We start from the raw sequence: 17,249 nt of genomic DNA, 5'->3' as shown, positions 1-17,249 counted from the left end.
GCAAAATTTAGATTACCTACGAACATCCCCCACGAATTAAAATGATTTAAGAAATGGAACTTATAATTCTTTGTTTGATGCATGTATCAAACGAAACATTGGACGGAAAACTTCATCAATGCACATAGCGCAAAGCTGAATTAAATATCAAGGAAAATAACAAGTGGTGACTGGATTTATGCTCCATTGTGTTGGAGGAGACGTTGAACACTGGTTGTGTCGTTGGAACGGTGGAATGCAACTCGACTTCATTTCAATACCGAGTAAAAAGTTCAACACCTCTTCATCTAAATCGCACTCGTTGACTGAGCCCCATATAAAGCAGTTCAATTTCATTAATATTTACCAGATCAGAAGTCGCTACTTGCTGCGTCATGTTATCGATCTCGTAAAGCAGACGATTCATACTGGGAACTCATGTAATCTGTCTACTTCTACCAGTAAGTGGTCTACGTCATCAAGTTGACTATTCTGCCACGTCATCGCCTATGTATGTTGTTTCTTTAAACTAAATTGTATTATATTCATATCTTTAGTTGTTCTTATTTTTGATAGCAATGAAAAACAAAAATCAAACGAATGCATTTCGTTATATATAATGAATCCCGTTCTATAAATAGCGCTAACATAAGAACGGGGAAGACGCATTCCAGAGAAAAGTAGTCCCGCGTGCTTAGTGCAGATGAACTCCGAACGAAATTTTGACAGAGAAATCAAACGAATTTTTCAACCAATCAGCATCGTTGTTAAGTCATCACTTTAAAACTTATTAAATGATTCCACACTACTTTGGATCCACTCAAATCTAGTATCAGTTATTCTATGGTAGGCTTAGCATGTCTCTCTCCCTTTATGACTTTATTGGGTTGTAACATGTCGACACAAAGACGAATTTCTTTTCCATCCTTCTTTGGCGGAGTCACAATTGGTGATACCCTTGGTGTAGGTTCCCCTTCTATTTTCTCTATTATGTCCAATTTAAGGAACTCATTTATCTCCTCAGCTTTGTCCCTCAAGTGAAATGGGGTCTTCCTTCTTTTCTGATCCACTGCCTTGACTGTCGTATCAATGTGAATCTTCACTTGATGATTCCTCAATTTACCGATGCCTTGAAACAAATGCGGAGTCATCTTCCACACCTTTGTTCACTACTTTGATTACCTCGAGACAATGAACTGAGGGATATAATGGAGAGCCGTTTGCACCTTTCACTACAAAAAATATAACCACATCTTAAAGCTTTTCTGTTTCTAACATCAAGACACAAGTTCCAAAAACTGGTATTTTGCCACCTCCATAGGGCACTAGTTCACAACTTTCTTTCTTTCTGACACTTGCGACATTTTTTTGTCTCGAGCTGGACATGGATTATTTTTCTTATGTGGAAACACACCACAATATTTCCAACAGTGTTTGTAAAGTTTCTTCCACGAGTGATAACATTTTTCTCTTCGAGCACTGCGACTGAACTGTTTGGGACCATTACATGTAACATCCACCTTGTTTCATGCAACAGCTTAATCCACATGGCGCTCCATAGCTTGGGCCTGGGGATTCTATATCACGTCCTAATTGAGTAATGTCCTCTAATCCTTTGGCAGGTCCTCTTAGAGCACGTCGCCTGAGTTGATTTGACCTGCAGTGTAGGATTAACTGTGATAGTATTTCTATGTCTATATTCGTAAATTCACAATGTTTTCCTAGTTTCTGTAATTCCGTAAGGTACTCATCTGGTGTCTGTCCCTCTTTCTGTTTACTATTTCTGAACGTTTCTATCTCCATTTGTGTGTTTTCCCGCGGTCTGAAATGATCAGTAAGAACCTTTTTTGTTGCCGCGTATGTATTTTCAGTTTCCTTTTTTGGGCCTCATAAATGTCAAAAGTTTCTTCACCCACATAGTGCATAACAAAACTCATGTCCAATTATCTATGCTTTTAACTAAAGCTTCGTCCGGAACTATAGGGCTTACTAATTTTAGTATCACAAATAGATTCTCTAAACATCCGACCCACCTGTCCCACCGAGGGCCTACTGTTGTTTATCCAAGTCTGCATCGAATGCTTGGAAAACTGGTATAGTAAGTTGATCCATTAGAAATCCAGGGTTCTTTTTCACCGTTCTCGTCGCCAAAGTGTAATGTTTTGTAGACTATTAGATGTATATTCGCCAAGTAATCAAAACATGCCGTTCATGGGTTCCGCCATTTTATTCCGTGCTTATTCTATATATTACAAAACCAATCACCTACAACATTTTAAATTCTGGATTCATTTCAATACCGAATGCCAAATTAAATGCAAGTTTGAATAAATATGTTTTAAATTTATCTTTAAAAACAGCTAATGAATCTTCGAATTGAAGAGTTTTTCCAACACACGTCAAAACGGTCTGAATAGTGGGATGTGTGGATTATCATGAGTAAGAAGAGGAACCCAATTTTTTCAACAGGGAAAATTTAAGTTTTACTTGATGAGGTGGAAAATAAACAAAGACATCTTATTTAGTAGACTATCTAACGTCTTTACAAATACAGCAAAGAAGAGAGCGCGGGCGAGTATTTGTAGGAAGATAAATGTGTTTTGTAATTCGTCCATCCAATCACGGACTGTGGATGAGATTAGGAAGAAATAGTCTTCCTATACTAGTGATATTAAGAAAAAGGCATCCACACAGCACCAGTAAACTATGAAAAGTGGAGGTGGTCTACCGCCCGTGGAACTTGACGCAATGCAAGACAGTTGTGGACTTGCCCATTGATGAATTGTCAGGAAACATGGCATTGCAGAACAAATTGAGGAAAACGTCTCTCTTGTTGTGAATGATATATATACAAAATGTATCATATAAATCGTAAAAAAAAAATCACTGCATAAATCACAACTGACATTTTAATACCCATGCCATTAAATACTTTACATGTATTTATCTTTTCCATCCTTGGGTTCATCATACCCAACAAATGCCGCTTTTAAACACACTGAATGCAGTGAAAATCTACAAGTAAGACTATGATTTCACAAAGGAAGTATATGAAAAATTATACACTAACTTAAGGATATACACAATATTTTATTACACTTATATCCACGTGTGATTTACTGCTTTGCAGGATTCTGTCTACCAACTCTCCATTCAGGAAACATCAAAGAGCATCAGTCAGGAGGACAGCATACAACAAGTGATAAATATAGAAAAACAGAAAGTTGACATGCGAGAGAAAATCTAGAGGTTTGGAAAAGAAGATTTGTAATAGAAGAACAAAGATTGGCTTTAGACCAATAAAGATTTCAGATAGATGTACAGATACACCACGCTTATGAAGCACTGTGTCAGAACAAAATGTTAGAAATAAAGAAAGTTTAAGATTGATTTCGTTTTGCTTGACATAAAAATGTTTTAATCAATTTATTCCGTTATATACATATGATTTGCAGAATTTATTTCAATAATCTAGACATATGATCAGCAATTGATATTTTCTGTACTAGCAAATATCTACTAGTAAATCATTTACATTGCAAATCGTTCAGCGATCAATCGATCCCACACTGTGGCAACGCACTTTGAAAAAATTTTAAAGTGCGCTAAATTTGGGACCAAGTCAATGTACTTTGAAATTTTTTTTTTAAAGTGCGTTGTAAATGTACGTCAGCATTTTTTTCCTAGAAACACTTAATGCACTTTGAATATATTATACGATTAACCATTCTTTTTGAAGAATTTATCAATGTGTAAACTCTCGACATTTTATTCACAAACTGAATCAAGGTGCGAAGCACTTTTATATTAAGTTTGTGAGTAAAATGTCCAGAGTATACACAACGAAACATTCTTCAAAAAGAATGTTTGATTCTAATAATTCCAATTCGTTCCCTGTATCATCAATTTCAAAACTTTGAATAGTTTCCTCGCACTATGTTATTTGTTTTCAGGCGCGTATGTTTTCATAGCGTTTTTGGATTTATTGATATGCAAATTCTCGTTTAGATTTACGTTTGTCCAATCAAAACAATTGTAATAAATAACACACACACACACACACACACACACACACACACATATATATATATATATATATATATATATATATATATATATATATCAACATTCTGGAGCTTTGATTTCAATTGGTAGAGGAAATCTCTAAGTAGTGTATTTCTTTGAGAGGACTTGGTCTTGGTAGAAGCTTCCTTGCTCGTTATTATTATAAACTCAGTTGATCTGCTCTATGTTCGGGAGTAGAGAAGATTTTTAAAGGAATTTTGCGTTATCACTATATGACCAATATGGCAACGCCCTAGCACAAGAGCCCCTGCCCTGGAGGTAATGAATTTTTTTTAAATTGTTTGAGGTTTCCTTGCTCATTATTACGATATATTCAGTTTGTCTGTTCCATGCCCGTGGGTAGAGAAAACGATTTTTAAAAATTGCACTGATTTTCACAATATTTAAGACCCCTGTAGGGAAGGGGTCATGAAATCTTAAATTTATCCTCCCCTTCCCCTACAGACGCTACATACAAAATTTGGTCAAGATTGGATCAGTAGTATTTGAAATGAAGTTGATTATTTTCAATTATTAACGCACAGCAAACGACGAATGACGGACGCCGGATGGGGACAGATAGCAATAGGCCTTAAAGGTAACTCAGGTAACCTAATTAAATTGGATGTCGTTGAAATGGTGACCATCTCAAAGGATCCCACTGTTGGCAAAATACATTCAAGGTAGTTCTAAAATATTGTTTTCGGAGAGGACAATTCTGTACTCGGCAAAGGTTTATGGGAGAAGTTTGAGCCTGGTGAAGCCAAGGGGAGAGAAATATGCTCCATACAAGGATTTTACATAAAGAAGTTAGTTCGTCTTTGACCCTTGATCTAGAAAATTGGTTCATGGCCACTGCACATCCTCCACCCATGGGTACTCTATGGGTGAAGTTTGAGCCCAAGTGGATCAAGGGTAGAGAAAATATTTTACACAGATAGGTTTAACTACAATGACCTTTGATCTAGGAAATTAGATCAAGGTCACTGCACACCCTCTAACCATGGGCAATCTATGGATAGAGCTTTGGTCAGAATTGGTCGTGGGGAAGGATTATTGTTCTAGACAAATGGAATCGGACGGACGATCGGACAGTCTAATCAATGTAGGGATCTCGTAGAACCAGGGCCTTATAATTATCCAAAACCACAAAATGTCTAAATCTCAGATCTGGAAGTGACGTCATCAAATATCAAGGTTCAAATAATTATCTATCATTTTTTAAAGCTTCAAGAAAATCGACAGAGCCTTGCAATTTTTTTTCCTGCAAAGTGTGTTAATATGGTCGATATCAACGCACTTTGAAAAATAAAATATATTTTTTTCAAAGTGCGTTGACTTGATCCCAAATTTGACACACTTTCAAATTTTTTTCAGAGTGCGTAATTTTCATAGTTAGTTTTTACACCGCACTCTTGTGTCATCATTACACCATAATCGACACAAATTCCAGCATTGTCACAAAGAATAAAAACCATTTGGTAATGGTATGCGATGTCTAATGCAGATATTCTGCTGAACAACACATGTTACGGTTATATCACATGTCCTCTGAAAGCTATAAAGAAGTCAAAGCCAGGGGTGCAATGGATACCCACCATCTCCGAGTGGCCATCCCTCTGATATATATAGTACCGTTTTCAAAGAGGTCGTATAGTGAAGAGTTTTTCCAAATATAGGATTTGTGTTTGACGACCGCTAAAACATTTACGATAATGTCACTTTCACACACACCCTAAACATGAATGGAATGGTAGTTTTGTTCTGTTGATGAACATATGTTCATCTATGAATCTTAATCCAACCATAACTTGGAATGCACGTGATCGTGTAGTAGGTCGCCAACACTGTTATTAAAGACCGCGAAATTCTGTACTTACTCACGATAGCACCGTCGTTTAAGTTATCTAGCGATTGTCAATGTCTCTAAGTATCCTTTCACGCGTACGGTTTCTTTGAGCTCTTCGCATCAACATCATTTACACAAACTTGGGAAGATCTTAGGACAAGGGTTATGCTGCCCTAAGATCACGACGAACCTATGGCGAGACCTAAATTTAGGAAAGCTTTGAGAAAGATACTGAAGACTAAGACGTGTCCTTAAGCACGTCTAGGTCTAAAAATAGCTTCATGAACATGCTAGCAGGTAAATAAGTTAAATGTTTGGTGACGGTAACTGACTAGAAACTGATCGGCTTTTACATTTGCATCTCTTAACAATGCAATGTGAATATTCGGTAGTTGATTCAACTTTTAAATGTGTCTTGCGATAAATCTGCGAGAATTCTCTTCTTAAAGCTGACCAGAGTTTCCATCCCACCATTTAATAGGCGAGTGTATGTATTCTCGTTTTGAAATGTACATCATGGCTGTATCTATCACCTTTTGTCCACTCAAAATGTTCAATACCTTCATCCCTATGAAGTATTCAGTAAACATACACGTATATAAAAGTCTTTATTTCAGCATGTTTGAAAAACAATTAGTAAATTTTCCAACCAGAGAACGAGGAAAAAGTTTCTCTTGCATAGGCTGCTTGAAATCCTGATGCAATGTTGACATTGTCACCTTTTTTTTTTAGATGAACAAGAATTGTGTTCGAGCCACTGCTCCAAAACTTTTGTGAAGTATGACCATTGTTGAAAGCTGTATATCCTTTGTAATGACCGTTCACTCTCAGATAAGGATGCGTCGCTTTCGACGGATCTGTCAGTGTAGCCCAAGTAAAGACATAGGTTCCGCCAACAGGAGCTGTAAAGGTTCCCGTAGCCTAGTTGTAGGCGTTACCGTCATTTACAAGAACTGTGTCAAAGATCCACGTCTCGTGTAGTTTGTATGCTCTGGCTGAAGATTGTCGGGCTGAGAATGCAATGTTGCCTAGAAAAAAAAATTACACGTACATTGGAAATCATGGTTCATTTAAACTGAATGAGTCTAGCAAGATTTATCTTTTGTTCATACTCTGACGTTTTTAGTTTTGTCGTTGATTTCTTTCTTTTTTGTAGAGTATGAAATAATTATAATTATCTCGCGTTTGACCTTTATTATTTCTTTTTCATTTCGTCTTCTATTGATGTGTTTTGTTCTTACTGTTGCATGAATTCTTTTAAACATCATATAAAAATTTTCATACTTGAGAAAAATGAACTATGTAACTGCACAATTCTTCTGACATTACTTACGTCTCCTAGGCACCTGATACCACCTCTAGTATATCCAGGAGTCTGTATTTGTCCAGCACTCTATTTTGTATTCCTTGTAGGATTTGTGAGATTGATCAATGTTCGTTATCTTCACCTTCCATTACCCTTGCAGTTGTGAATTGATCAATTAAATAAAAGTACGAATACTGTCTTCCATTTACCGTATCCTGTTCCTTTGATGATGGAATCAAGACCCTTTTCCATATTCTTCGCCTGTGATCTCAGATACTCTAGAAATGGTCTGTGTCCAGATACCATATGGAGTGTTATAATGCACACGGTTATAGCCAAGTTTTTCATTTTCAATGACATCTGAAATATTCAAAAGCTGATTCAGTGATCGTTTAAATGTACTGTAATCATAGACATGATTCAACTTTTGAAATAGAAAGATGTGGCTTACCTGATGTATGTGAAGGCTTGACAATGTACGTGAATCACTTGGATTCTGAGGTATATATTGGATCATATGTAAAACATGTGCGCATTCTGAAATATGATACACATGCAACATCTCAATTTATGGTGTAAATTACCTTTTAATGAACAAAAAACCTCTAATTCTCAGCTATAGTAAATTTCATTCTTAAGAGCTTTAATTTGTTCAAAAGTATGCCATACCATCTATTACAAAGGCTTTCGTCGCTCATCGGGCTTATGAAAGGTGAAGATAACGAACTGTAATCGATCTCATAACTCCTATAAGCAATACGAAATAGGGAGTTGGGCAAACACGGACACACCAGAGGTGGTTTTCAGGTGCCTAGGAACAAAATAACTTCCTAACTGTCAACTATATTGAATTGAATTTTCAAGGGTTTAATGTGTTAAAAATTGTAATATGCCATACCATTTATTACAAAGGCTTTCGTCGTTCATCAGGCTTATTCAATAATCCAATATCATACACGATACTGATATGTCATATATATATATATATATATATATATATATATATATATATCCAAAATTGAAATAGAGTCTCAGTAATCGGATACTAATATTTTGAAAAAAATATGAAAAGAAAACACAGAAATCCTCCGTAAAGCTTTAGCGCTTTCATTACATCTTCAGAAGCTTTACAAAAATGTATACATAGCAGTATCATAGTAACAGTGATTGTGACGTCAAAGTAAGCGGAACGTTAAATGTCTATATTGTGACGTCATGAATAATGTACAACAATGATCTGGAAAAAGTACGGGAAAATCATAGGCAATTATAAAAGACTATTAAGTTTTGGCTTTAGAATACCAATGAAATGTTTTTCTTTTTCCCGTCTCTGAATAGCACTGGCACATCTGAGTTTATAAAATGGGAAAATGTTAAATCGTTTTTTAGCACACGTTTCCAGGTGTGCACTTAACTGGATTTGTCTGTATTCAGGTGTACTGATGTGCTGCTTATGTACACGTACACGGGCACGGAGAGTGTTGCCAGTTTCACCAATGTAATATTCCTTGTATCCAGGACATGTGATGGCGTATATGACATCCTTTGTATCGCATGACATGTTAGCATTAACTTTAAATTCTCGTCCGTTAAAATTATAACTGGTCCCTTCTGTAATGTAGTCACATGTACCGGATCGAGGGTCCGTACACTTTGACACTGTATAAGTACGGTCATCTAATTGGGAGGAACAAAGTATTCTCTTAAGATTTTTGGGCTGGTGTTTACTGCTAATAAAACGACAGTTCTTGTATATGCCTTTTGTTTGTTCATCTTCCCTAAGTAGCTTGTTTAATTCATAAACAATTGAATTGATGTTTTGATTTCTCGGATTATAAGTGTGTACAAATGGTATTATTTCTCCGTCATTAGCACATCGTGTGTTTGAAAGTAGCTGTATCCTATCGCACTCCTTAGCCTTCATTATTCCATCGTCTACAAGTTGTTCTGGGTATTTTTGGCTTAATAAATATAATTTTAATTCCTCCAAACGGATATCCCTCGTATCGATATTGCTGACAATGGTACAAATCCTTCTTGTGAGATTATATGGTATAGCTGTTTTAGTATGGTGGGGATGGCACGATCCGAAATGCAGGTATTGGTGTGTATCTGTGGGCTTATAATAAATATCCGTATTTAAGCTGGTATTTTCTTTTGATATAAAAACGTCAAGAAATGGCATTTGCGTATCATCTGTTTCCATCGTGAATTTGATATCCGAGTTCATTTGGTTTAGTAGATCGTAAAACTCCGATAACTTATCGACATCATCATCCCACAAGATAAAAAAAATCATCTAAATATCTCTTCCATTTAGACTGTATATTATTTGCAAATTCTGCCCCCCACAACGTACATAGTTGATCATGTAACTTATGTTCTAGATAACCTAGGGTTAATGTTGCATAGGTAGGTGCGACTTTTGTCCCCCATTGCAGTTCCCTTAGTTTGGAGGTAATGATGGTCGGAAAAGGCAAACGAGTTGTTGTCTAGAACTAATTTTAGTGCTTCTAAAATAAAATCCTGTTGGAATCTGTCATTAAGTACATCGGGATATTTTTCCATCCAGAATTTTACCGCTTCCATCCTAATTCTGTAGGGATATTAGTATATAAACTAATAACATCCAGAGTGACAAGTTTAGTGTTGGAGGTGACCTTAGTAGGTAAATAATTTATAAAATCCAGATCGTCTCTTACAAAGCTGGGTACTTTTTGGCAATATGATTTTAAAAGTATATCCAATAAATGACTCAGTCTCTGCGTTGATATATATATATATATATAGCATTATTAACCTATTTCTTTTTCTATAAAAAAAACCCACAAAACTCTAACCTCACTGCTGTTGCTAGGAAACGGTTCAAAATTACTATTACAGCCAGTATTCTACGTAAACTGTTAGCAGCACTAAATCATACAGTGCCCCAATATGGAAGTCGCATTCTGATAAAGTCAATATTTCTTTTGGCATTCCATGCCTTTTTACGACTTTGAGAAATCACTGCAAAATCATCTAAGACAAAATCCCAAATTCTGCAGCTTTCAGACATTTCTTTTGAATATAAAAATGCACAACTTTCTCCAGTACAAATAGTAATGAGGCATTTCAAGACAAACAAAAATCAGGAGCCTTTAATCATTTGCCTTACAACAAGTAAAACTAGGGATTTCTGTCCTGTCTGGGCTATGTGGGAATACTTGCAAATTTCAAAACACACATCCTGTCCTCTTTTTCAACATCCGGATGGTCCCCTGTTCCTTATTCTAAAATAACACTACATTTAAAGCAAGCAATACAGTTCAGTGGTCTTGATCCCAACAGTTTTAAGGGACATAGTTTTCGAATCGGTGCTGCAACACACGCGGCTTCCCTGGTTTACTCCGAGAATTTAATACAAAAATTAGGCAGGTGGCATTCATAGGCATTTCGAAAATATATCCGCATTGAGTCTTTTCGGATTTAGGGCCCTTCTCTCATGGGTGGTCCAGATATGTCTGCTACCCTTTATCCGTTAATTATAAAGTATCGTGCTACAACCAACTTTTCTTTGACCCTGGTGCAAGTTATTGATTTGTGGTATATTGTTGTACATATCATTTTTGGGTTTTATGGTATTTCATACCACTTCCTTATGTATGCAATCATTCTTATCCAAAGGGTATAAAATCTATATAATATATGCATCAGTGTCAGTTCAGAGATGTCTGCTATCACTTAGTCTGTGTATATGTTGGTGTTGCAGTTCAGATATTTCTGCTGCTTCAGACTGTGTTCATTTGAGGGTCAGTTCAGATATGTCTGCTGTCCAATTTTCTGCATGTATACATTCTTATTGTTTGGTGTAATTCCATATGCCCAGAGTTCTCATTACCTCTCGGTCACTTCTTTTTATATAGATAGTATTTGTAGAGTTCATTTCTGCTTTGTTGATAATTTATTATCAGTCTTGCCAGCTGGACATCTCATTACTGGTGATGTTAATATAGTTGAAAATGAGGATCTCAAATCACTTATTTTAAAAGGGATTAAAAGTGTAAGAGGAATATCAAAATCACACATTAGACATATAAACACAAATGTACGTACCATATATCCATCTGTGTTCAGTAAATAAGAAGTGATAAAAGAATTACATAGGTTACATGAGGAATATGTTTTGGTTCCAGTTGACAAAGCTTGTAACAACATTGTCTTTATTTGTAAGGCTCATTATTACAACTGTATTCTAAACGAACTTGGCATTAACTCCTCTTTTGGTAATCGTACTTATACTCTAACTGCCCTTTCAAAAGATGAAATTCTTCAAAACCATGCTTCAGTTTTATACACATTTATTATCCCAATCAATGGGTCGGATGAATATGAGTTATCCTACCTAAACTGGATTCCTAAAAACCCTTACAAACAAAGATACATTGCTGGATCCAGAAAGTGTTCTACAAAGCCTCTATCTTTCCTCCTCACGAAAATATTAACAGCTGTGAAGGAGAAACTTCAAACGTACCGTACCACTACATATGCCATAAATGGTGTATATACAGAATATATCAATACTTCAGAAGCTCAACCATTTATTCTGTTGTATAAACCTCCAGAGAGGGTGAAAACTACAAAAAATCATACAAAGACATAAACATGTGAACCAAACAACTATTTCCGACAATGCATTAGATTTGTTCTACAATTAGGACACCAATAAACCTAATTGAAACTGGATAATAACACTTAGTATGCTCACATTATGAATACTGCATAAAACAATGAGTATTTCGTGTTGCACTTCATAAAGTACAGATTAATCACAGTTTGCAAAGTAAAACGAAATGGACAAAAGTAAAATTGGCCAAGACAGGCAAGACAAATTATGACTAGGTAGGCAAAAATATATTTTCTGCATTAACACGTGGTTTTAACAACGAAGTGAAAGTAGGTCATAACCTGCATGATTCGAAATCACAAAATTCAGCAACTAGGGAAATGTAATTATAGGGTTTTTACATAAAATGTATAAAAACTTACTCCTATGGGGGGCTGGAATAACATATTTCTCTCCAAGTAAAAACTGGTAAACAATGCAGGGAAGTTTTAATAGAATTCTAACAATAAAACAAAACGGATAACAAATTTCCAGAATGAAGTCATTACAGTGTAAATGAAATATGAATTCTAAAAACTTCTAAGATGCATGCCCTTGACCAAAATTTTATGCATATTAAATTGATTTCATTCGTTTTAAGAACCATAGTCCCTCCCCTGATGACATATCAAGGTAAATTTGAACTCAATATGAACTACACATGTATTTTTCGTTTGAGAATATTGTTCCTTATTTACGTTGGCAATTGAACTAAATATTCTCTCTCAGTGTTGTGCAATGACATATACATTGTTATAAGGTGCTGCATTAATGTCATATTGTTCTTCTTTAATATTACATATATGAAAGGTGAAGATAACGAACAGTGATAACTAAAAGGTGAAGATAACGAACAGTGGTCAATCTCATAACTCCTATACCAATACAAAATAGATAGTTGGGCAAACATGGACCCCTGGATATACCAGAGGTGGGATCAGGTACCTAGGAGGAGTAAGCATCCCCTGTCGACCGGTCACACCCACTGTGAGCCCTATATCTTGATAAGGTAAACGGAGTTATTTGTAGTCAAAATCAGTGTGCCAAGAACGGCCTAACAATCGGTATGAAACACATCAGACAGCATTTGACCCAATGCTAGGTTGTATTGGCAAACATTCCCGTTGGTAGTTGGACGTTTCGGCCCAAAAGTTGGACACTTCGGCCTAGACGTTTCGGCCCAAAACATTGGACACTTTGGCCCAAATTTTTGAGACACTTCGGCCCCAAGACATTTCGGTCCTCGTTTTTTTGTATGAGACGCTTCGGCCCATATTTTTCATTTTGCTAACATCACCCATATTATTGCGTTTCCACAACATTATAGTAAATTGACACTTCGGCCCAGTGATATTTCGGCTCTCAGACACTTCGGCCCAAATGTTTAATAATGACATTCATGGGTCAATTCCTTTGGTTTTTATATTTGGTCACTTCGGTCCAAACGTTTCGGCCCAAGTTTTTGAGACACTTCCGCCCAAGTTTTTTTTAAACTGAGACATATCGGCCCATTATACGTTTTATTATTCTGCTTTATAGTCACATACATTACTTTTTAAAACAACATCATAGTATATTGACACTTCGGCCCATTTTTTAAAAAGACGATCACTGACACATCCGTAATTCCCTCCCAATACTAGGCCTATATAGTACATTGCACTTCGGCCAAATTTTTCTTCCAAAAGTATATACACTGTACATAGACACATCAGCCAAGTAATATTTCAACCTTCAAACACCTAGGGTGAGAGCAGGGTTGTATTATATTATATTTTCGACTCATTCCAGAGATTAACACTTCGGCCCAAGTTTCTGAACTTCAATCAACACAGGAATATTTACAAGTGCAACTTGAATCATTTCATTCTTGTTTGCTACTTTATCTAATTATCATATTAAGGACGACAAAATTAAATGAAAGAACTAAGAATATTAAAATGTGGATTACATAGTTTCATCATCAATATAATAATAAGAAATTAAAACTGTCTGTATTTACACGTTGTCTGTATTTACACGGGAGTGTTCAATTAAAAAACGTCCGCCAACATTGCTGCAATTGTCTTCAGCGCTTTCCTGCCAGACAGGTCTCCAGCGGTGAGCTGAACCCAAACACGAAAAAGTCCTCTTTGAAATTTCAACGTGCCCTTCCTCTGTCGTCGTCGCAAACGAACCTCCGTCAGAAGGCGAACTTGTACAGCAACTAGTTCGGCCTCCTCTCCCAGCAGCTGCACCAACAGGTAGAAGGGCAAATTGGATTTCCCAGCAGCGTGGTTCAGGCGTCGGTGCCATCCCTCTACATCATTGTTGGTGCAGACAGCTTGGTTAAACACGCTCCACTGGGAAGGCTGCCAGCTTCCCGTCTCACATATCCAGGTGGAATTTACATACGAACACAGCTCGACCATACCTGCAGTGGTTGCTGATTCCTGAAGCCGGTTGAAAAGATGGGGGATGATGTCTGCTGGAAGATAGGGCAGGGCCATGATTTTCTTGCAGAAGTCATACGTCTCCTTCCGCTCCATGTAGCTAGTCTGGAGTCCGATGTCTTGGATCTTCCTCCAAACAGCTTGACCCCCATTGGAATGAGCACCCGCTGATGTGTGCGTCTGGAAAAATGGAAGAAGAAGCTTTCCACATGGCCATTTCGTAACCAATCACAACCTCTTGCAGAGCAACGGTTGGAAGGTCTTTGACGACCCGGAATACGCCTTTATAATCGGACTTCTTTCTGGACATTAAACAGAACAGAAGTAGAACCTGGAATTTTATTACAGAATTCATACAATAAGATGATTTACAAAAACATTCTATATAAAGGCTATAACATAAATCATTACCATGTATTATGAAAATTAACTTTGATTCATACATATATATTTATTTCATTTTATTGACCTCTCTAACATTTTGTTTTCAATTTATAATTTTGTTAAACTCTAAAAACAATACCTGTTTGAAGCTGTCGTTGAATTTGATGAAAGCATGAATTTGACAGCAACTGATAGAAGGGGTCCTTCACGATCTTGAAGGTAGCATCTACATACCACGACTTTGCACATCCTAAAAACAAATAAGGATAATAATGAATCATCAATGGCATTCAGGAGATATATATATATATATATATATATATATATATATATATATATATATATATATATATATATATATTCAACACCTGAATATAGACTGAACACTATGATTATGGATGTTGCCCATCACAGGCTATTCAAACCAGCACGGACCATGGACGATATTCCTTCCAAATCATGCCGCCAATTCCTTAAGCTCCAATTTACAAACAAAAGGAATAGATGCTGTCAACATAAGCAACATTCTTCGCCATAAAAGGGTTCAGTCGTGTATTCCAACTTATTTCAAGTTCAAGTCTACACCCTGTATTTCCTACAGCTATACTTCTACTATTGCATCCAAACCTATGACTTTTCAACATTATACACGACCATTCCTCACGATAAATTAAAGACTAGACTTTTTGACATCATAGACAGTTGCTTCAACAAAAATGGAAAACGGAAATATTCATATCTAGTGATCAGTCATTCAAAAACTTACTTTATTAAACACCACTCTGATTCCACGCACACGTACTCTGAAGTTGAAATAAAAAAAAATGTGCTAGAGTTCCTCATTGACAATATCTTCGTGGTCTTTGGTGATCAGGTCTTCCAACAGTCTGTTGGAATTCCAATGGGGACGAATTGTGCTCATTCGTTAGCTGACCTGTTTCTATATTCATATGAAGCAGAATTTATTCAAAAACTTCTACGTGAGAAGAAAAAATCTCTCGCTGTGGCCTTCAATTCGACATTTCGATATATGGATGACGTTTTATCTATTAACAATAATAACTTTCATTCATATGTCGATTTGATATATCCCTGTGAGCTCGAAATCAAGGACACCACAGAGTCGTTCACTTCTGCTTCATACTTATATATTTTATTGAAAGTAGACATTAACGGCAAACTGACAACTCAACTGTATGACAAACGGGATGATTTCAGCTTCTCCATCGTCAACTTACCATATTTATGTAGCAATATTCCATTATCATTTGCATATGGTCTTTATATATTTCAACTGATTCGATATGCAAGAGCTTGTTCTGCGTATAGTCAGTTTTTAAATCGAGGTAAGCTACTGACAAACACGTTGATGGTACAGGGGTTTCAAGAGTCTCGATTGAAGTCAGCATTTCGCAAATTCTATGGTCGTTATAACGATCTAATTCGTTAATACAACCTATCATTGGGTCAAATCCTCTCTGACGTGTTTCATGCCGATTGTTAAGCCGTTCTTGGCATACTAATTTTGACTGTGGATAACTCCGTTTACCTGATCAGGAAATAGGGCTCACGGCGCATGGGACCGGTCAACGGGAGATGCTTACTCCTCCTAGACACCTGATCCCACCTCTGGTGTGTCCAGGGGTCCGTGTTTGCCCAACTATCTATTTTGTATTGCTTATAGGAGTTATGAGATTGATCACTGTTCGTTATCTTCACCTTGCATATATGAATGAGAAAAACTAATAATGCGTCTTTGGTTGTAGCCTAGTTATTTCTTTCATATGTATCAACGACCACATGCCCCGTAACACATATCAGTTCTCTCTCAATTATACCGTCATCAGATATGCTATTCCCATTACGTGAAAAATACATGGTGGAAAATTGTACAGATGAATTAGTATACGTGTACCTAAGATATCTAACTGAGCATCTGTCGCGAAGATCAGATGTCTTCGTTTTCCAACCATAACGTCACCCCGAAGAAATCCATCATGGACCCGGTTTACAAAGTCCTCTTGAATTTCGAAATCGAGGGAAGTCGGATCCTTGGGGCAAGTAGTCTGCAAAAAATAACATAAAACTTTAATTTTAGTAGGAATTAGATAACAATATGCGATGATAGATTTAAACGAAGCTGAAGAATTTATGAGGTTTATTTATTTATTGAAACAAGAAATAAACCAAATTATCTACATCTTAATATCACAAAATAAATATATAATTCATGCCAAAATCAAATACCTCTCTTATCCGTCTGGGCCAAAATGTCTTTGGGCCGAAATGTCTGACATTCATACCGTTATAACGAGATAAAATTTGCGATATGGTGACTTTACACGAGATTGTTAGATACACTGCACCATCAACTTGTTTGTCAGTAGTCTGCTTTGATTTCAAAACTGACCATACGCAGAACAAGCTCTTGCATATCGAATCAGTTGAGAGATATAAACACCATATGCAGGTGGTTTTGCGATTTCAAGTTTACTAAAATTTCTTTAGAATTTTTTAAAATTCTCATTTGATTTACATCACTTCTGAAATATCAAGTCGCACAGTACGTTTGAAGTTTCTACATCACAGCTG

The sequence above is a fragment of the Ostrea edulis genome, chromosome 2 (genome assembly GCF_947568905.1).
Source record: "Ostrea edulis chromosome 2, xbOstEdul1.1, whole genome shotgun sequence".
NCBI lineage: Eukaryota > Metazoa > Mollusca > Bivalvia > Ostreida > Ostreidae > Ostrea > Ostrea edulis.
This window is presented reverse-complemented; position numbering follows the sequence as displayed.